We start from the raw sequence: 22,181 nt of genomic DNA on the forward strand, positions 1-22,181 counted from the left end.
TTCAGTTTTCTCCAGAGGTGTATCATATCTATTTTATCCAGAGATCTATTCCCCTCCTTAGCTTCTTTCTTATTTATTTTAAGGTGAGATTTATCAAGTTCAGAGAGGGGAATTTTCAGTTGCCCCACTAGTATAATTTTGCTTTTTCTTCCTCTAACTTCCTCAACTTCTCCTGTAAGAATTTGGATGCTATACAACTTAGTGCATATATGTTTAGTAATGATATTACTTCATTATATATGGTGCCTTTTAGTAGGACATAGTTTCCTTCATTATCTCTTTTGATTAGATGTATTTCTGCTTTTACTTTGTCTGATATTAGGATTCTTACTCCTTGCAGTTTTTTTTTTACATCAGCTGATGAACTTTATATTCTGCTCCAACCTTTTACCTTTAGCCTGTGTGCTTTCTCCTGTTTCAAATGTATTTCTTATAAACAACGTATTATAGGATTATGGTTTTTAATCCATTCTGCCATTCAACTCCGTTTTATGAGAGAGTTCATGCCATTCCCATTGACAGTTATGATTACTATCTGTGTTTTTCTCTCCATTCTGTTTCCTCTGGTATATGATTTTATTTATCCCATCTCCCTTCCCCTCCACAATAGTTTCATTTTTTACCATTGCCTTCCTCTGTCTTCCCTCCTTTCCATCAGTCCTCTCCCTTTTATTTCCCTTTTCTCTTAACACTTCATCCCTTCCTTTTAACCCCCATTCCCTTTTTTCCTCCTTTACCCTCCTACTCTCTATAGGGCAAGGCAGATTTCTATACAATCACATCAGAGTGAATCTCAAACAATGTTCATCTACCTCATTTCTTTCCCTCCACTATTATATGTTTCTTTGCCTCTTCCTGTAATGTTATTGACCTTTTCCTGAGTCCTCATTTTCTCCTTCCGCATAATAATCAATTTACAACCTTTAATCACGTTTTTTATCATCAGATAAGTTAATTTATACCCACTCCCTCTAAGTAATCTATCCCCTTAAAACGCCATAATACAGATATAGTTCTCAAGATTAACAAGTATCATCCTCCCATGGAAGGATGTAAACACTTTGCTCATATTGAATAACAAGTTTCTTTCTCCCTGTTTAGTTTTTTATACCTCTCTTGAATCTTGCATTTGAAGATCAAATTTTTTTATTGAGCTCCTACCTTTTCATCAAGAAGGACTGAAAATGCCTTATTTCATTGATTGTCCATCTCCTTGCCTGAAATATTATCTCATATGTGTTGGGTAATTGATCCTTGGTTGTAGTCCAAGCTCCTTTGCAGGGCAGAATATTATATTCCAATATCTCTGTTCTTTTAATGTAGAAGTTGCAAGGTTCTCTGTGATGCTCACTGTAGCTCCTCGACATTTCAATTGCTTATTTCTGGCAGTTTGCAGTATTTTCTCCTTTACTTTATACTTCTGAAATTTGGCAACAATATTCCTTGGCGTTTTTAATTTGGTATCTCATTCAGGAGAGTCTCAGTGAATACTTTGGATGAGTATTTTTTCCCTCTGCATCTAGGAACTTAGGGCAGATTTCCTTGATCATTTCCTGGAAGATGTTATCGAGGCTTTTTCTTTTTAATCATGGCTTTCAGGTAGACAAAAAAGTCTTAGATTTTTCTCTCCTGGATCTATGTTGGAGGTCAGTTGTTTTTCCAGTGAGGTATTTTATATATTCTTGTTCTTTATATTTTGTTTGACTTATTCTTGATGTCTCATATAGTCATTAGTTTTTACTTGTCTAATTCTAATTTTTAATAAACTCTTTTCCTCAGTTAACTTTTGTACCTCCTTTCCCATTTGCCCAAGTATTCCTTTTAAGGAACTGTTCACTCACTTTTTTTTTCATTTTGTCAGTTGAATTTTTAATATCATTGGCCAATTTTTCTTCTGCTTCTCTAATTTGGCTTTTTTTTTTGAAGGAGCAAAAGACGTTACTGATAAATATGTAAATATTTCTGTACACAAGGACCCACCATGGGAAGGACAACCAGCCTGGAGATAGCCATGCCAGGGTTCCATCTGGAAAGACGATTTGGTCCAGAAATATTCTGAAAAGGCTCAGGCTACATCTTTGCCATATACCTTCACTCTTGCCAATTGTGCTGGGGCAGGAGAAGGTGATGGTCCCCACCAGTTCTCAGCCCTCCCTGGGACTCACTCTTGGTCCTCTTCACTCTTGGGGGACTGGCACTGTGCCCACAACAAAGCCAGGGTTAGAGGGGAGGCAAAAACTGCTTCTAACCCTGAGGAAAAAGCTGGTAGTAAGCACAGCGTACAGCACCAGGCTAGATAGATCTGGGCCCAGTGGGCCAGGGATTGCTGGCCCTTTAGCCAGAAGTGATTTCTCCTACCCTGCCATGGGAGAGATGTAGCTAGAAGGCCACCTTGTCAACCCAGGAGCAGTGAGCAATCCTCTGCATTTCTTGCACCAGAGTGAGCCAGAAATCCTATTCTGGGGGCTTGTGTATAGCAGCACTGCTTCTCAGAGCCTTTGTCAAGTCACCCCAGACACAGCTGAGAGTGTTCCTTCACTGCCCACAAAACAGCAACCAAGGAAGGTATCACCTGAAGAGGATAAGAGCCCTCAAGGGCAGCCGGAGGGGAAGCCTGGTATTCCAGGTGGAAGAAGGAGCCCCTTTCCTCACCTTCCCTCTGGGAGTGTCAGTCCTGGGGTGGCAGGGGCTGGTTGATGATAATTTGGATAACAAAATCCTTCTGGAATTTGGTCTCCTGGAGCTGTATGTGGTCTTTGAGCAGCTTCCCAGAAAAAAACTAGTGCTGCCAGGAAAGTTCAATGCCCTCCTAGGCATGCAGCTGCCTCTTGAGCTGCCCAGTTGTGTCGGACAGGCTGCTGCTGAGCTTCAGGTCCCTACAGGGAGCTGATAGCAATTGCCTAACTTGTCATAAGACTCACTCAGAGAACAGTAGGGCAGAGTGATGCTGGTTCCATCTAAGACGGCCTGAGTTAGCTCATGGCCATTGGCCTCCACTGTGAAGGCAGCAGCCTTCAGCGCATTCCAGATCTCCTTCCAGCCACCAAAGGCCGGTGCCGTGTCCCACAACTCATCGTGCTTGCTCAGAAGCTGCCCACCTGTCATGGGGTAGTTACTCTTCCACTTGGACTTCTCCTTCTTCAGGGGCTCATTACGTCCTGCACACTTGTGGGGTGCCCTGATGCTTCTGGTCTCTCTCTGTGCTATCTCCCCTCACAGTTGCCCATGGCTGCAGCTCATCCTGGCCCCATGCACTGGAGATGGTGAGCAGGCAGCCACTCCTATGCCCCGAGTGGGTCCTGGGCCACGCCAGACTCAACTACTCCTGCCGTTTTGCATTGGTCGTTGCTCCCTTGCTCCCTGGGGCATGTTCAGCCCCTGCCGCCAGCTCCACCACAAACTTTGTGGGAGAGTGGGCAGGAAGGCGGCTCCCCCAGGTGGTCGTGCCATAGGGGTTGGGACTGGGAGTAGCTAGGAGAAGAGGCCAGAGAGAGAAAAGAAGGCTAATTTGGCTTTTAAAATCCTTCTTCATCACTTCCAAGAATGTTCTTTGGGCTTGAGATGAGTTCATATTTCCTTTTGAGGATTCAGGTGTAAGTATAATGTCAATGTTGTCCCCTTTTGTATTTGCATTTTAGTCTTCTCTGTATCCACAGTAAGACTCCATGGTCGTTGCTTTTCTGGTTTGCTTCTTGCTCATTGTGATTGCCTTTTTCCTGGCTTTTATATTGTATCTTTACTACTAGGGCAAAAACTGCTCTGTCTCATTATTCTTGCGCTGAGAACTTGAGGCTTTATGTGCTGGGTCCTCTGGTTCTTTCAGCTAGAAGCTAAATTGCTGCAGCTTACCTGGTGCTATGATGGTTGGTGTTTGCCAAGGAAGAGTTCAGGTAAAGTTTTGTTTTGTTTTTTTTGTTTTTTTTTTTTTTTTAAGTTCCCTGGAGTTACACTGAAGTTTCTGGCATGAGATGGGAAGAGGGTTGTTCTGTTCGCAGAAGGCCTCCTACTCTCCTGAGCTAGAGCACAGGCTAACTCAGTGGCTGGTTAAGCCCCTTTCTATGCTGATTCCTGCCCAATTCCTTTGGCTATGCTAAAGCACAATTGGAGTCCAGGTGTGGGTGCTTATGAGTTCCAACCCCCTGGGCTCAGTATCTACTCTTGGCTCACTGAGTTGGGACTGTTCGAGATTCCTTTCCTCCTGCACTGCACTGGTTCCCTTCAGCCACAGCAAGAGGAACTGTTCTTGACGATCTCTCTAACTTCCAGAGATGAGAAACTATTTACCCCTTGACTGATCTTACTGTTACAGGATTTTTCCTGGGGCAATATTCTCTGTGTTTTTCAAGGTCAACAAGGGGAGCATGAGAACACGTACAGTTCACTATGCCGTCTTGGCTCCAGGAAATTAAAGTAAGTGATCTTCAGCATGTAATGTATGGGCTGATAGTCTCAGGGGTGGCTACTACTCTTATCCAGGGTCCTGCACTTCCCTCTCACTCATTTCCACTGGAATCTTGCCCTGGGATGATATTTTTGGGAATATGCACTGCTTCTTCTACTCTAGTTCACACCAGAGGTTCCTACTTGGCTCTACTATGGCGGAGTCTATGCTGGTGCAGCCTGTGCACTCTGCGCCCTCCAACTCCATCTAGCAGATCTGCCCCATAGAACTTCTGGGATTTCTTGTTCTGGAAATCTGCCACTCTGTCTCCTGGTTGATTCTGGCATTCTAAATTTTGTTCCAATTCTCTTTTTAAAGGTATATGAAGGAATTTGTGGTAAAGGTAAGGTGAGCCCGTGTTTTCTCTGTCCACACCCTTCTCCAGGTCTTCATTTGTATAATGATTTTTAATGTATTATAATGATTCTGATATTGTGTCTCCTGGAAATATTTTTCGTGTAAGTTCTTTTCAACAAGAGGTAATTTAGATTTTATTTCATATTTTGATTCTTTTGACTTTTTTTCGCATTGATTCCTGATGTCTCATATAATCATTAGCTTCCACTTGTCCAATGCTAACTTTTAAATTGTTGTTTTCCTTCATTAGTTCTTGTGCTTTCTTTTCCACTTGGTTAAATTTATTATATAAGGAGTTGTTAGTAAAGCTGAATAATAATACTATTAATAGTAACAATAATAAAAAAAATAAAATTTTGCACCTATTTTTTCCATATGGTCAATTCTAGTTATTAAACAGCTTTTCAAGTTTTTCACTCTTTTTTTTTTAATAAATAATTCCTTCCATGACTATTTTTCTCTCTGGATGTAGGATTTCTGAGAAGTTTTCCTTCATAATTTCTTGGAAAATATTATCCAGGCTCCTTTTTTTTATCATAGTTTTCTGGTAGAACAATAATTCTTAGATTTTCTCTCTTGGATCTATTTTCCAGATCACCTGTTGTTCCAATTAGGCATTTTCCATTTTCTTCCATATTTTCATTCTTTAGATCCTGTTTGACTGACTCGATGTCTCATAGAGTCATTAGCTTCTGTTTGACCAATTCTAATATTTAATAGATTATTTTCTTCAGTTAACATTTGCATCTCCATTTCCACTGTCCAAATATTCCTTTTGAGGAATTATTTTCTCCAGTTAGCTTTTGCACTTCCTTTTCAATTTGTCCATTTTTTTCAGTTGGATTTTATGCTTCTTTTACCATTTGTCCAGTTTTACTTTTAAAGGAGCTGTTCTCTTCAGTGAACTCTTTTTTTCACATTTTTAAAATCATCAGTTTTTTCTTCCATTTCTCTAGTTTAGCTTTTAAACCCTTCTTTTGGGTTTGTAACCAGTTCATATTCCCTTTTGAAGTTTCAGATGGGAGTATAGTCTCAATGCTGAGCTCTTTGATATTTGTGTTTTGTTCTTTATCCCCATAGAAAGATTCTATGATCTTTTCTTTCCTACTTTGCTACTTACTGATGATGATGAAGCTTTGTGTGTTGTAGCCCCTTGACCGTTCAGCTAGAAACTAAAGAACGGATAATCGGTGGAGCCAAGATGGCGGAGTGAAAGGAACGACTCACCTAAGCTCCTGGACAAACTCCTCTGGATATCTCTGAAAGGAGAATAGATACTATTGAGGAGGGGAAGGGAGACGGGAGAGCTAAAAGCACAAATGGTGGGAAAGAGGATGGAGGGAAATACACAGATTGTAATCATAACTGTGAATGTGAATGGAATGAACTCTCCCATAAAACGGAGACGGATAGCAGAATAGATTAAAAGCCATAATCCAACAATATGCTGCTTACAAGAAACACATTTGAAACGGGGGGATACACATAGGATAAAGGTCAAAGGATGGAGCAGAATATATTGTGCTTCAGCTCATGTAAGAAAGGCAGGAGTAGCAATCCTAATCTCAGACAAAGCAAAAGCAGAAATAGATCTAATCAAAAGGGATAAGGATGGAAACTATATCCTGCTAAAAGGCACCATAGACAAAGAAGCAATATCATTACTAAACATGTATGCTCCAAGTGGTATAGCATTCAGATTCTTAGAGGAGAGGTTGGGGGAGTTGAAGGAAGAAATTGATAGCAAAACTATACTAGTGGGGGACCTCAACCTTCCCCTCTCTAAACTCGATAAATCCAACCTCAAAATAAACAAGAAAGAGGTTAAGGAGGTAAATAAAACTCTGGATAAGGTAGATATGATAGATGTTTGGAGAAAATTAAATGGGAATAGAAAGGAATATACCTTTTTCTCAGCGGTACATGGAACATTTACAAAAATTGACCATGTACTAGGACATAAAAATCTCACAATCCAGTGCAGAAAGATAGAGATAATCAATGCATGCTTTTCAGATCATAATGCATTAAAAATTACATGTAATAAAAGGCCATGGAAAGAGAAAACAAAAATCAATTGGAAACTAAATAATCTAATTCTAAAGAAGGGATGGGTTAAAGAAGAAATCATAGAAACAATCAACAATTTCATTCAAGAGAAAGACAATAGTGAGACAACATACCAAATCTTATGGGATACTTCAAAAGCAGTTATTAGGGGAAGTTTTATATCTTTGAACGCTTACATAAATAAAATAGAGAAAGAGGAGATCAATGACTTAGGCTTGCAGTTGAAAAAGCTGGAAAAAGAATAAATTGAAAATCCCCAAGTAAATACCAAATTAGAAATACTGAAAGCCAAAGGAGAGATTAATAAAATTGAAATTAAGAAAATTATTGAATTAATAATTAAAACGAATAGTTGGTTTTATGAAAAATACCAATAAAATTGATAAACCTTTGGTCAATCTGATTTAAAAAAAGAAAGAAGAAAATCAATTAACTAATATTAAAAATGAAAGGGGTGAACTCACCTCCAATGAGGAGGAAATTAAAACAATAAATAAGAAACTACTTTGCCCAACTTTATGCCCACAAATTCGATAATCTGAACGAGATGGATGAATATTTTAAAAAATACAAATTGCCCAGATTAACAGAAGAGGAAGTTGAATACTTAAACAACCCCATCTCAGAAAAAGAAATTGAACAAGCCATCAATGAACTCCCTAGGAAAAAATCTCCAGGGCTAGATGGATTCACAAGTGAATTCTATCAAACATTTAAAGAACAGTTAATTCCAATACTATGTAGACTATGTTTGAAAATTGGGGAAGAAGGAGTCCTCCCAAATTCTTTCTATGATACAAATATGGTTTTGATACCCAAACCAGGAAGAGACAAAAAGAGAAAGAAAATTATAGACCAATTTCCCTAATGAATATAGATGCAAAAATTTTAAATAAGATTTTAGCAAAAGGAATACAGCATCTTATCACGAGATTAATACATTATGATCAGGTAGGATTCATACCAGGATTACAGGGCTGGTTCAATATTAGGAAAGCTATTAGCATTATCGATCACATCAACAGCAAAGCTAAGAAAAACCACATGATTATCTCAACAGATGCAGAAAAAGCTTTTGACAAAAAAAACACCCAATCCTATTATAAAAAAATGGAGAACATAGGAATAAAAGGAACTTTCCATAAAATAATAAGCAGTATCTATCTAAAACCTTCAGCAAGCATTACATGCAATGGAGATAAGCTAGATGCATTCCCAATAAGATCAGGGGTGAAACAAGGTTGTCCATTATCACCACTATTATTCAATATGGTACTAGAAATGTTAGCTGTAGCAATTAGACAAGATAAAGATATTCAAGGAATAAGAATAGCCAAAGAAGAAACTAAGTTATCACTCTTTGCAGATGATATGATGATTTACCTAGAGAATCCCAGAGATTCAAGTAAAAAATTACTTGAAATAATAAACAACTTTGGCAAAGTTGCAGGTTACAAAATAAACCCACACAAATCTTCTGCGTTCCTATATATTAGCAACAAAGTCCAACAGCAAGAGATAGAAAGAGAAATCCCATTTAAAGCTAGGGTAGACAGTATAAAGTCCTTAGGAGTTTACCTGCCAAAACAAACCCAGGGATTATATGAACACAATTACAAGACACTTTTTGCACAAATAAAGTCAGATTTAAGTAAGTGGAAAAACATTAGTTGCTCCTGGGTAGGCCGTGCTAATATAATAAAAATGACAATTCTACCTAAATTAATATACTTATTTAGTGCCATACCAATTAAACTATCAGACAATTACTTTCTAGAGCAGGATAAAATAATATCAAAATTCATTTGGAAAAACAAAAGGTCCAGAATATCAAAGGGACTAATGAAAAGAAATGCTTGGGAAGGTGGCCTAGCGCTACCAGACCTCAAACTGTACTATAAAGCAGCAATTATCAAAACCACTTGGTATTGGCTAAGAAACAGAGAGGTAGACAAGTGGAATAGACTTGGCACTCAAGATGCAGTAGGCAAGGAATATAGCAACCTTCTGTTTGATAAACCCAAGGACCCCAGCTTCTGGGAGAAGAACTCATTGTTTGACAAAAATTGCTGGGAAAACTGGATAACAGTGTGGCGGAAATTAGGCATAGACCCATACCTGACACCGTATACAAGAATAAAGTCCAAATGGATACATGATTTAGGTATAAAGATTGATACCATGAATAAACTGGAGAAGCAAGGAATAGTGTATTTATCAGATCTATGGAGAAGGGAAGAATTCTTTACTAAAGGAGAGATAGAAAGCATTATGAAATGCAAAATGGATAACTTTGATTACATTAAACTGAGAAGTTTTTGCACAACCAAACCCAATGCAACCAAAATCCGGAGGGATGTAGTAAATTGGGAAAGAATTTTTACAGCTAAGCTCGGGGATAAAGGCCTCATTTCTAGAATATATAGAGAACTGATCCAAATGTATAATCATACAAGTCATTCCCCAATTGATAAATGGTCAAAGGATATGAACAGGCAATTTTCAGAGGAAGAGGTTAAGGCTATCTATAATCATATGAAAAAATGCTCTAAATCACTATTGGTTAGAGAGATGCAAATCAAAACAACTCTGAGGTACCACATCACACCTATAAGATTGGCAAACATGACAGAACAAGAAAATGATAAATGCTGGAGAGGATGTGGGAGAGTTGGAACACTAATTCATTGTTGGTGGAGCTGCGAGCGCATCCAACCATTCTGGAGAGCAATTTGGAACTATGCCCAAAGGGCTACAAAAATGTGCATACCCTTTGACCCAGCAATATCGCTACTAGGACTATATCCCAAGAGATCATAAAAATGGGAAAGGGTCCCACATGTACAAAAATATTTATAGCAGCACTCTATGTAGTTGCCAAAAACTGGAAGTCAAGGGGATGTCCATCAATTGGGGAATGGCTGAATAAATTATGGTATATGAATGTAATGGAGTACTATTGTGCCATAAGAAATGATGAACAAGAAGACTTCAGAGAGGCCTGGAAGGACTTATATGACCTGATGCTGAGTGAAAGGAGCAGAACCAGGAGAACCTTGTGCACAGCAACGACCACAGTGTGTGAGAGTTTTTTTCTGGTAGACTTGGATTTTTGTAATAACGCAAAAACTTCTTACAAAAAAAAAATCCCAAAGGCAGTTCTCAAGCAAAATGCCTTCCACACTCCGAGAAAGAAATATGGAAGTCACTCACAAAATGTAGCAAATCATGTTTGTGTATGTGTATGTGTTTGTGTATCATGTTCTGTTTTGTTATACGATTTCTTTCATTTATTTTAGTCTGACTACATAGCATGACTATAGTGAAAATATACTCAATAGGAAAGTATATGTAGAATCTATACAGAATTGTATGCAGTCGTGGGGAGGGAGGGGGGTAGTGAGGGCTAGGTGGGGGGGGGGATAAAATCTCAATTGTATGGCAGTGATTGTTAAACATTAACAAATAAAAAAATAATAATAATAAAAAAAAACCTCTAGCAGTGCAATTTTAAATAATTGCAATTATTAGAAAGTGCGTTCCCCCCACCCCCTTTCATATCAAGGGTGAACCATGGAACAGACTTTAGTCAAACTTGACCTTCAGTACTGATGAAAGTTAGTAGATTTTAAATGAAGCAAGATTCTCATAGGCCATCTGATGGTTATCAAAATGAACAACGAAATTCTGTTCAGTAAGGTAAGAGCTTTGGCTCAGGAATTGTCTCATTTGTATATGGAAATGGAATTAGTTAGAATTTTGTCAATTGAATCAGAACACTACGTTTATTTGCACAGCAGTAGGATTGTCTTTGAATGTGAAGGGCCCATACCTCTGGGGCCTTTTTTAAATTGTAGATAAAGAAAAAGCTGTATCAAAAGCACAAGTCTTCAATTTAATCAATCCAGTCTCAAGTACAATTTCCTTGCAACATAAGGAAAAGAAAAGGAAAGAAAGGAAAGGTAAAGGAAGGGAAGGGAAGGGAATGGAAGGAAAGGAAAGGAAAGGGAAAGGAAAGGAAAGGAAAGGAAAGGGAAAAGGAAAGGAAAGGAAAGGAAAGGAAAGGAAAGGAAAGGAAAGGAAGAAAGGAAAGAAAGGAAGGAAGGGAAGGGAAGGAAGGGAAGGGAAGGGAAGGAAGGGAAGGAAGGGAAGGGAAGGGGAAGAAGGGAAGGGAAGCCGAAGCGAAGCGAAGCAAAGGAAAGAACGGAAAGGAAAGGAAAGGAAAGGACAGGAAAGGAAGCGGAAAGGAAAGGAAAGGAAAGGAAAGGAAAGGAAAGGAAAGGAAGAAGGAAAGGAAAGGAAAGGAAAGGAAAGGAAGGAAAGGAAAGGAAAGGAAAGGAAAGGAAAGGAAAGGAAAGGAAAGGAAAGGAAAAGGAAAGGAAAGGAAAGGAAAGGAAAGGAAAGGAAAGGAAAGGAAAGAGAAAGGGAAGGGAAGGGAAGGGAAGGGAAGGGAAGGGAAGGAAAGGAAAGGAAAGGGAAGGGAAGGGAAGGGAAGGGAAGGGGAAGGGAAGGGAAGGGAAGGAGAAGCGAAGCGAAGCAAAGGAAAGAAAGGAAAGGAAAGGAAAGGAAAGGAAAGGAAAGGAAAGGAAAGGAAAGGAAAGGAAAGGAAAGGAAAGGAAGGAAAGGAAAGGAAAGGAAAGGAAAGGAAAGGAAAGGGAAGGAAGGGAAGGGAAGGAAGGGAAGGGAAGGAAGGGAAGGGAAGGGAAGGAAAGGAAAGGAAAGGAGAGGAAAGGGAAGGAAAGGAAAGGAAAGGAGAGGGAAGGGAAGGAGAGGGAAGGAAAGGGAAGGGAAGGGAAGGGAAGGGAAGGGAAGGGAAGGGAAGGGAAGGGAAGGGAAAGAACCTACTCCAAACAACAACATCAACAACAATAGCAACAGCAAAATAAAAATTCTTGGCTCAGTTAATATGGTACTGCCTTGAGGGAAATTAGACCAATCTAAAAGATAGGACCTTAGTAGAAAATTCTCCTACTACACCCCTTTATAAGTACTCTATTTTCCCTGTCTATAGGAGGGAATTGAAAGCTCAGAGAGCGTAACTACTTTGCCTAATGTCGCATGGGTAATTAGTATGGAAAGTTACAAAGCTGGAATTTGAACCTAGGATTCCAACTCCCAATTTAATATTTTTTCTTTAAATCGCACTAACCATTGTCACACATTAAGCATCAGATAATTTTTGGAGAGGATATACTAGCACTGATGGAGGGAACATTCACGCAGATAAAATTAGAGAACTTTAAAATATTATATCTGTACGTTAAGATATCCCTTTGTATCATATAAAGAAATATCGGGACCTAGGAGGACAAGGGGACTTAAAATAAGGCAGCTTAAATCTGAAAGCATTAATTAATACCTACTATATACCCCTGGAGGCAGCTAATGCCTAGGAAAGAATGCTCTGCATGAAGTAAGGAAGATCAAAATCAGCCTAAGACACTATCTGTGTGACCCTGGGCATGTCATGTGACCCTATTTGCCTCAATTTCCTCTTCTGTAAAATGAGTTGAAAAACAAAAGGACAAACTCTTTTAACATTGTTGCCAAGGAAACACCAAATGGGGTCATGATGAGTCAGATATGACTGAAACAACTGAATAACAACAAGTTTGTACCAAGTACCATGTTATTATCAATCACAAGATCTGTGATCAATAGTATTTTACGATTCTAGGTCACATAAGCATTTAATTCTTTTTATGATTTAGTTGATTTCCTGAGGTTTATTAGAATATGACAAGAAGACAGTAGGTGATTAGTTTCATGAAATCCTCTTTACTCTTGATACACGTTTACTTTTTAGAAGCCATTGTAGACAGCCTGAAATAAATGAATCATTCTGTATTTCTCAGAACACTACAGATATTTTGTCCATGTTTTAATCACTTTATAGTATGATGAAATTAGAAGGTGAAAGAAAACATGAGAAAAGGAAAAGAAAGATTCAGAAGAGTTGAAACCTAAGTTTGATCCACACTTTCTCATATCTCAATTCACCTTGACCATTGGGCATAATGGTATCATACCATGATAACTTATGAAAATGTGTTATAAACAATAAAATAGGAACCTATGTCCCAGCTGTGCATTTGTCACCAACTACACAAACTACATGAGGGAATATGAGGTCTGCTTTCTGACACTAAAGGATATTTCCCCTTAAAAAAATATCTGTGCGTTTATGTGTGTGTGTGCACATACACACACATATATGCATACACACATTTATACATATATATATGTATACACACATATATACATATGTCTGTGTGCATGTGTTTCTCCCCCACATACTATTTTTTCAATGAAAATTTGCAGGAGAATGTAAGAACTGTGAATTCAACATACAGCCATTTTAAATTATCTTAACACAGGTTTTGGCAAAAAGCATTATAGAAAGTAACTCATATAAGGTAAAAACATTGAAAGCAGAAGATTGTTTTGTTTTGTTTTAAATCTAAAACACTTATTTTTTTTTCCCTCTGAATTCATAGCTGAAATTAGGACATTCACAATTGTGAGTCATTATGTTATTTATTTATCTAAATTACAATTTTTTTGGGGGGAGAGGGCAAGCAGGATGTCCCAAAGGTATGGAAATAAAAAAAAAAGTTCAATATTAATGTTCTTTCTTTGTGTTTTTATTTTGTCAATCACAATTCACTCTTGGCACCTTTCAGAAAACTAGATGTATTCCAGTCAGTCTACTGATTTTGATAAAGTTCATTCTCAAAACCGTTAAGGCATATTTTAAACTTGGTTTCCATTCTGTATTTCTTGTAACTAACTTTCAAACACTAACTCAGTGGTAAATCTGGCAGGATGTTCATTTTTCTTACCATATTCAATCATATTTTGTTTCTGATGAGAATTGACTATATTACTTACATCTATTTATATTACCATAAAAATGTAGAAAGACTGTAAAAATATCTTTCCTCTTCATCACTTCAATATTGTTGAGTGCATAATCTCCTAGTTATATGCACTCAACAATATGATAAAAAGACAAGTACATAATATCTGATTCACATATAAATGATTTCCGTTTTTTTCCTTTTAAGAACATGCATGTCTAGTTACCCACATTACTACATCCTGACAACACGTATTGTCTACTTAGTTACTTACGTTACTACATTTTGATCATCAAGGTAATTCTTCCTGAAGTCATTCAGGCTAACTCTCACCCTGAACCTTCAGAGAAAGTAGTGGCCATTTGCTTACTCTACAATTGCCCTATCTCTTCCCTCTGAATAGGCTTTAACATGGAATTCATTTTCACTGTCTTTTCAAGGATATGAAATCCCCCTAGATTGTTGCCTGCAAGAGAACTATGTAATTTTTCTCACACACAAAGTATGCGAAACTTACCACCTATATTTGAAGAAGTCCTAAGAAATAAAGAGCTTACCCAAATTCCAGTTTCTTAGAAGAGAAGAAAACTATCCATTTTAAATTGTATTTTGGCTCACTCTGTAATAGAAATCATCTCTACTGCTATGTGTTATGTACATAATAAATAGGTTTTCAGAATGATTAAACACCTTAGCTCTACTGTAATTATTACTCCCAGGAGCAATTTATTCCAGGAATAGCTTTAAAAACAGAGAATTTATAAAACAATTTGTTTTAATACTATATCTATAAGTAATTTCATGACCTTTCATATCTACTTTTTATGTTTTTAAGTAATATACCAGTGGGAAAATATTAATTCACTTTAAAATTGAATTGTTAATTGAATATCTTTGATAGCTATGTTGTCTCATGATCATCTAATTTGTATATGAATTACAACAGTGATATGGAACTAATTTTCTAATTAATCCAAACCATTCTTAAATATTTTTAGTTGTTGCAATGCTTTTACTTAAAAATTTAATGGAAAACCACCTTCCCCTAACCTCTAAACAACTGTTATAGGTAAGTATCCTATAGGAACAACATAATACGATTGATGGATTTTCCACATGATAATCCTTCATAAAACGCAGTTATCACTACTTTTTAGCCACATTTACCCAGATGTGTTGTTATGAAAACAACTGTGGTAAGGCTGGGTCTCGTACAAGTGACAGTCAATCACTCCAACTTCCATTGCTACTTTCAGGACTCTTTATGTGAATCATGTCATGTAATTCATACAATTCAGCAGTTGCCTAACAGGCACTCTAATTCTTTTTATTCGGTCTGCAATCAACACCAGCTTGAGAGGACAAAATTTTAAATGAAATTATGGCTTAGTCCCTAGCAAAGGCCTAGTATGTAATTGTAGTTATTAGTAGCTGTTTTTTTTTAACTCAAATAAGAGGCTTAAAAGAAACACACATTTATTAAGTACATAGTATGTGCCAGCACTTTATAAGTATTATCTCTTTGCCAGGAAGAAGAGACAGAATACTATTAATAAATATTTTTTAGAGTTTTTAAGTTGATATCAGTAACTATACTTTTAAGTTAAGAAATACTTTTAACAAGAACGTAATAGTCAAATATGTAATTGAATTTCCTTTTTAAAAATGTTGTTTATGTTTACCAATAAAAAAAATGAGTTTTCTCTATACATTCACTGAACTACCCAGATGTTGAAATCAGAAAGGACCTTAAAATTATCTGATCTCCTTATTTTACAGATGAAGGAACTAAGGACTAAGGAGAGAAAGTTCCATAATAATTATACCACAGAAATGTGTTGTGATGGACAGACTGGTTGCATTTGACCTTAGAAACTTTAGGACTTCATCCCAACTCCGAAACTTTCTACTCAAACTTTCTACTCTCTCATTTTGAGACAGTCACACTTTTCTCTGAAGTTCAGTGTTAACATAAGTAGAAAAAAGTATAACACTTGAATTACTGAATTACCGAAATCAGAGATGAACAAATTATTTTGCAAATACTGGACTTCAGGTATTGGTTAATCATTTAGGTTCTATTCCTTCATTTCTGAAGATAATTCCTCTCAATAGAGATAACAGAAACAAAACATAATAGTTTCTACTGTCTTATCTTCCACTGTAATCAATTTAGTGATTCCTTTGTGAGATATTATTTTAATTATTAATATTATTACAAATCAACTAGAAATATATAGAATTTCTTTACTTAGTTTAGTTGAGATAATAAAGTAGATTACTTAAAAATGTGACTTGATTCTAGATTCATAGGTGAAACATTTATATATTTAATGAATAATGAAAAAAAAAACCAAATGTGCTTTCTGTTCACATTTTGTACACACTTAATGACAACCCGTGATGAGGAAATAAGAATAAAGCAAGACTTGTACATAACAGTCAAACACTTAAAATGAAAAAAATACTATATATGAAAGTTAATTATGATTATGGGAGTTATGATGGTGTTTTTGATTCTTCAGGGACCAATTTGTAAAAAACGTCCCTTTTCTTCACATATGAAGTCCATATACAATTAATCTCAATTCTTTGCCTATCTCAGAATTGTTTAATAACAATTAGGTTATTGTTATTGGACGTTTTTGTTCTCATATCAAAGGAAATGATTTACAATATCTGGATTATTTTTTTTCTTCTCACAGGTGCACTGAACTGAACATTTATTTTAATTACTTCACGTATTCTCACTTGCTCTTTGGTTAGTGGAGATTTTTTAAATGTCTCTTTTCCTTATTATTGGGACTTGACTAAGTTTCTGAGAAGATATAACATGGTGTAGTAGCAATCACACTGTAGTACTAATTTATTCAGATGCAAATCCATCAGAGCAATGATAATCTATACACAAAAACAGTGCAGATAACAACATCATCCCCAAGCCTTCTCCCTACTAGACTTCTCATAAACCAGGTCCATTACACTCATCACAAGCAGACTCTCTTAAAAAGAATTCACAATCACAAAATCACTCACACTACCCATGAGGTTGCAACCTTCCTAGCTCCAACTGCTCTCAAGACTAACTTCCTCTCAGATCTGTTCTAGCTCTCTCTTCCTGCTCCACCCATTCAACAAACTCTTCCCACCACAGGTTCCATACGACTTCATGGGTTTGAATGAATAGGAAAATTTTCCAATTCAGATTACTATTACACACATTAGAACACAGAATTGGTTGCTAGCACAGGTGCTTTGATTTGGTTTTCCTCTTTTTTGTTCTCCTGAGGGAAAGACTACTTCAAAGGCATCAACAATCTTACCTTAATTAAACAATGTGGACAGATAGGTCAAAGCAGTATCCAAGAAATAATTCAACAGACAGGACTCCAACTGTATAAACAGAATAATAGATATCTTACCACCAGCTCAGGGGGCACCAACATCTGGGTCCTTAAAGCCAGGGAGCTCCTTACCAAGGACTATCCAGAGTCTTGTGTGGTCAAATCACAAAGAAACATTCTTCCCATAAGTGAACTTCAAAAGCAAAATGTCAGCCTCTCAGAATATATAGCAAAGACTGGACCCCTGATTGACTCAGAACCAGAAGGCACAAAACTTACTTGACTCAACAAAGCTGTGAATTATCAGGGTTCAAAGAATAGTAATCCTTCAGATTTTTACAATTTAGTCTGATTCCTGGAAATTGAACTCCAAAGAAAAAGAAACAAGAAAATCCCATTTTACAGATGAGGAATGCAAGACACCAGAGGATAAGCAACTTGAACAGAGTCATAGAGCTACTAAGTATCTGAGACTACATTTGAACTCAAATCTTTTTAATTCCAAGTATTCTATCTACTGTATCAATAGCTGAATCTATACCAAACTAGAGATCCTTGAAATCAGGAATTGCCATCAGTATTCTTCAAAATCTAGGGCATTGTTCTGTGAAACAAAAGTACGTAATAGACATTTTAAATGATTTTATTTATTTCTTTTGTTTATTAATCAACCAGTCTCTGGCAAGTCCTTTTCCTTGAGACAGTTCTGCGATGAGCCTGGATTGGAACCAAATCTATTCCTAACAGACTTTGCCTACTTCCAGGCTTCTGAGATCATATTTTATTACTAGTTTCAAAGGAAAGATAGCCACCAACTGAAGACTACAGCATGCCAATGATGAAACCCAACTTCTGATATTTTTCCATGAGCTGAAATGTTTTTTATGCTTTAATTATAGAAACTAATCTCTCATTCCCAAACGTTATATACTCCAAGAAAATCTTAACATAATAATGCCCCTTAATGGATTTAAGTATCATTAGAAACAAGCAGCTCATAAAACTTCTCATCTGATGACTTGATCTTTGTTATGTTCAGGATAAAAATATTTCAAATGAATATAATGTTGACTCATTCCTTTCTGTGCTTCCTAAAATTACATTTTGTTTACTTAGCTTCTAGAATGTTAGGATCTGAGAACATGTTTTTAGATAGAAAGAAGTCAGCTTTATTGTTTTAAATCATCATGCAGACACTTTCTGAAAAACAAATGATGTAGTGTTTACATGTTAAAAAGTGCGTTATTGGCCCCTAAATTATCCATTTGCTAGTTCTCGATAATTAATCCTATCTTATCTATCCAGTCTGCATGTCAAACTGACACACGAATCTTCATTTGCCCCCTAATTCAAAATATTTCCAACTAGGTTGTAATTTACAAAATTTGAGTAAGTTGAATACTTAAATATCCCCATTTCAGAAAAAGAAAAAAAAAGACATCAATGAACTCCTTAGGAAAAAATCTCCAGGGTCAGATTCACAAGTGGATTCTATCAAACATCTAAACAACAGTTAATTCCAATACTATATATACTATTTCGGAAAATTTGAGGAAGAAGAAGTCCTCCAAAATTCTTTTTATGATATAAATATGGCTTTGATACCTAAACCAGGAAGAACCAAAACAGAGAAAGAAAATTATAGACCAGTTTTTCTAATTAATATAGATGCAAAAATTTTAAATAAAATTTTAGCAAAAAGAATACAGCAACTTATCAGGAGAGTAGTATATTATGATCAGGTAAGATTTATACCAGGAATGCAGGGTTGGTTCAATATTAGGAAAATTATTAACATTATTGATGATATCAACAACAAATCTAACAGAAACCAAATGATTATCTCAATACATGCAGAAACAGCTTTCGACAAAATACAATATCCATTTCTATTCAAAACACTGGAGAACATAGGAATAAATGGAACTTTCCATAAAGTAATAAGCAGTGTCTACCTAAAACTTCAGCAAGCATTATATGCAATGGGGATAAGCTAGATGCATTTCCAATAAGATCAGGGGTGAAACAAAGATGTCCATTAACACCATTATTTTTCAGTATAGTACAAGAAATATTATCTGTAGCAATAAGAGAAGAAAAAAAATGAAGGAATTAGAATTGACAAAGAAGAAACTACGTTATGACTCTTCGCAGATGATATGGTGATATACTTAGAGAATCCCAGAGAATCAAGTAAAAAAACTACTTGAAATAATAAACAACTTTTGCAAAGTTGCAGGTTACAAAATAAACCCACACAAATCTTCATTTTTATATATTACTAAGAAAACCTAGCAGCAAGAGATAAAAAGAGAAATCCCATTTAAAGCTGTGGTAGACACTACAAAATATTTGGGAATCTATCTGCCAAAAAAAACCCAGGGACTATATGAACACAATTACAAAACACTTTTCGCAAAAATAAAGTCACATGTAAGTAAGTGGAAAAACATCAGTTGCTCTTGGCTGGGTCCGAGACAATATTACAGTGTGTGAAAATTTTTTCTGGTATACTTAGACCATCATTGCAACACAAGGACTTAAAAAATTCCCAGTGATCTCTTAAGGCAAAATGCCTTCCACATCCAGAGAAAGAACTATGGAATTCGATCACAGAATGTAGCAGATCAGTTTCTTTTGTATTACATTTTGATTTATTTTATGATTTCTCCCATTCATTTGAATTCTTCCATGCAACATGACTAAGGTGAAAATGTATTTAATTGGAATGTATGTGTAGAATCTATATAAAATTTTATGTCATCTCAGGGAAGGAAGGAGGAGGAAGGGGGGAAGGAGGGAGAGGAAGGGAAAAAATCCAAGTTATATGGCAGTGATTGTAGAACAATGAAAACTAATAAAATAATAATAAAAAGACAATCCTTTGTCATAGCTTTTATGAAACCAAGGTCTTTGTTAAATCCTTCTGAATTACTGTTTTTCAATTTGGTGTCCCTTATGCCTAAGACTTTGGTTTTCCTGCAAAAATTATATCTTGTATTTTCTATGAATATTGCATTTCTACGTACCATGCTTATGTTATACGTACACACATACAAATAAAATATACACATATAAATCCATACACATATATATGCTCACATATATACAAACATGCACACATATATGTATATATGTACATAAATATACACACAAACACATATATGTGTGCGTATATTCTAATCGTAATTCTTACCCTAAACCCAAATCCCTCCAATAGCATGTAAGTGCCTTGATATTCAAGACTGTTCTTTTGTCTTTGTATTTCCACTACCTAGCAGTTTCTGGAACACGGTAAGTGCTTAATAAGTGCTTATTTGTTGATATCCTTTCAAACTTACATACCTAGCACTTCTCTTGTGCCATGAATGAGTGAGGAAATAATCCTGTATCAAATGGATATCTAATAACTATATAATGTAATAAGGAGTGCTGCTTATACCTCTGGTAGAAATCCATTAAGGTGGTAAAGTAATCCAAAATAAATTTCAAAAAATGAAATAGACATAGAATTACAGGAGTAACTACAATAGAAAATTAGAGAACTCTCAGAAGCTATCTAGTCCAAACCACATGAAAGAAGTCAGCACTTCAACATACCCCACAAATGGTAGTTAATCTTCTACTTACTCTAACGAAAAAGGGTACATGACCTCTTGAGGCAGTCATTTCCATTTTTAGGCAATTCTAATAAGTATGTAGGCTTTTGTGATATCAAACCTTTTTACATCTTCCACTGTCACTGTTTGCTTAGCTTTCTGGGTCTAAAAGAAACAAAACTAATGCTTTATCCACATGACAAGACTTCATTGAATTGAAGAGAGCTATTGCATCACCCCTGAGCCTTCTTACAGAGTAAACATACTGTTTTCCCCAACCAATCACTTTTCTAATTGATATAAGTTGCTTTTGCATTAGGGTGCCTTCTACCTGTATATTAATATCATCTAGGATTCTTTGGATAATATAATCACTGAAACAACTCTCTTCAGTGACCTTTTGGTAGCAAACACTAGATGAGGCCTGAAGTAGGGAGATCGATGCTCACTCACAATATTTGCCACTGTGATGGAAGAGTGCAGAATCGAGGTCAAGACAGAGTTTCAGTGTGAGAAGGGAGGTTGTTGCTGAGGATATTCTGTTTGTGGATGATGTGATTATTTCAAGCCTCAAAACTATCCAGAACCTCTGGGAAGAAATCTGGAATTACTCAAAGGAGTTTGTCGTCTCTATTTAAACAGTAAAATCCAAGTGGAGTTTGAATATCTTTTTGCTTTATAGATACCATGTAAGAACCTATCTCTATCTATCTATCTATCTATCTATCTATCTATCTATCTATCTATCTATCTATCTATCTATCTATCTATCATCTATTTATCTATCATTCTCCACATATCGAGATACATATAAATAGATATAGATACACACACACAGAGGACAGATAGTACAAATGGACAGAGAATGGCGTGCAGAGTTGAAATGAGGAAGGAGAGCAGGCTATATATAATTTAAGTTAACAGTAAAGCTCTTTTTACTGACTTTAGGTTTTCTACAAAAGCATAGTTCTGTCATTTTAGTATTAGCAATTTATTGGCATTGTTATATGGAAGCAATACCTGGAAAAACACTATCTCAAAAGAACTAAAAATGAGTGTTACAGAAAGGGCATTTAAGAGCCACATGTTGTGAAAACTCTGCAAAATATAACCAATAAGTACTTATAAGAAAGAAAGAAATCAAGAATCTTTATGAGATGTGGTTACAGGCAGCTCTGTGTTGCAGGGAATAGAGTTCTGGTCCTGGGTTTATTAAGAACAGAGTTCCTATGTGAACTCAGATGCCAATAAGCTCTATAATTCTGGGCCATTCACTTAACCTCCATGTGCCTCATTTTCTTCATCTATAAAATGATAATAATAGCAACTAACTCACAGGGTTGAAGTGAGGATAAAATAAGATTGTGTTTCTAAAGCTTTGCATTCCTTAAAGCACTACATAAATTATAGCTGTTATGATAACAGTAGTAAGAGGAGGGTGGTTGATTAATCTCCAAGGATGGACAAAGTTCTGTACTGGCACTCTCACAGTTTTAGAAGAAAGTGAGCA

The 22,181-nt window shown here is 36.2% G+C and overlaps 1 pseudogene; it reads right to left on the reverse strand.

Annotated features, from left to right (window-relative positions):
• Positions 1 to 2,668: 2,668 nt before the first annotated feature.
• LOC140511104 (ubiquitin domain-containing protein 1 pseudogene) lies at positions 2,669 to 3,227 on the reverse strand (annotated as a pseudogene).
• Between the last annotated feature and the right edge of the window lie 18,954 nt (positions 3,228 to 22,181).

The sequence above is a fragment of the Notamacropus eugenii genome, chromosome 6, assembly GCF_028372415.1.
Source record: "Notamacropus eugenii isolate mMacEug1 chromosome 6, mMacEug1.pri_v2, whole genome shotgun sequence".
Classification (NCBI taxonomy): domain Eukaryota; kingdom Metazoa; phylum Chordata; class Mammalia; order Diprotodontia; family Macropodidae; genus Notamacropus; species Notamacropus eugenii.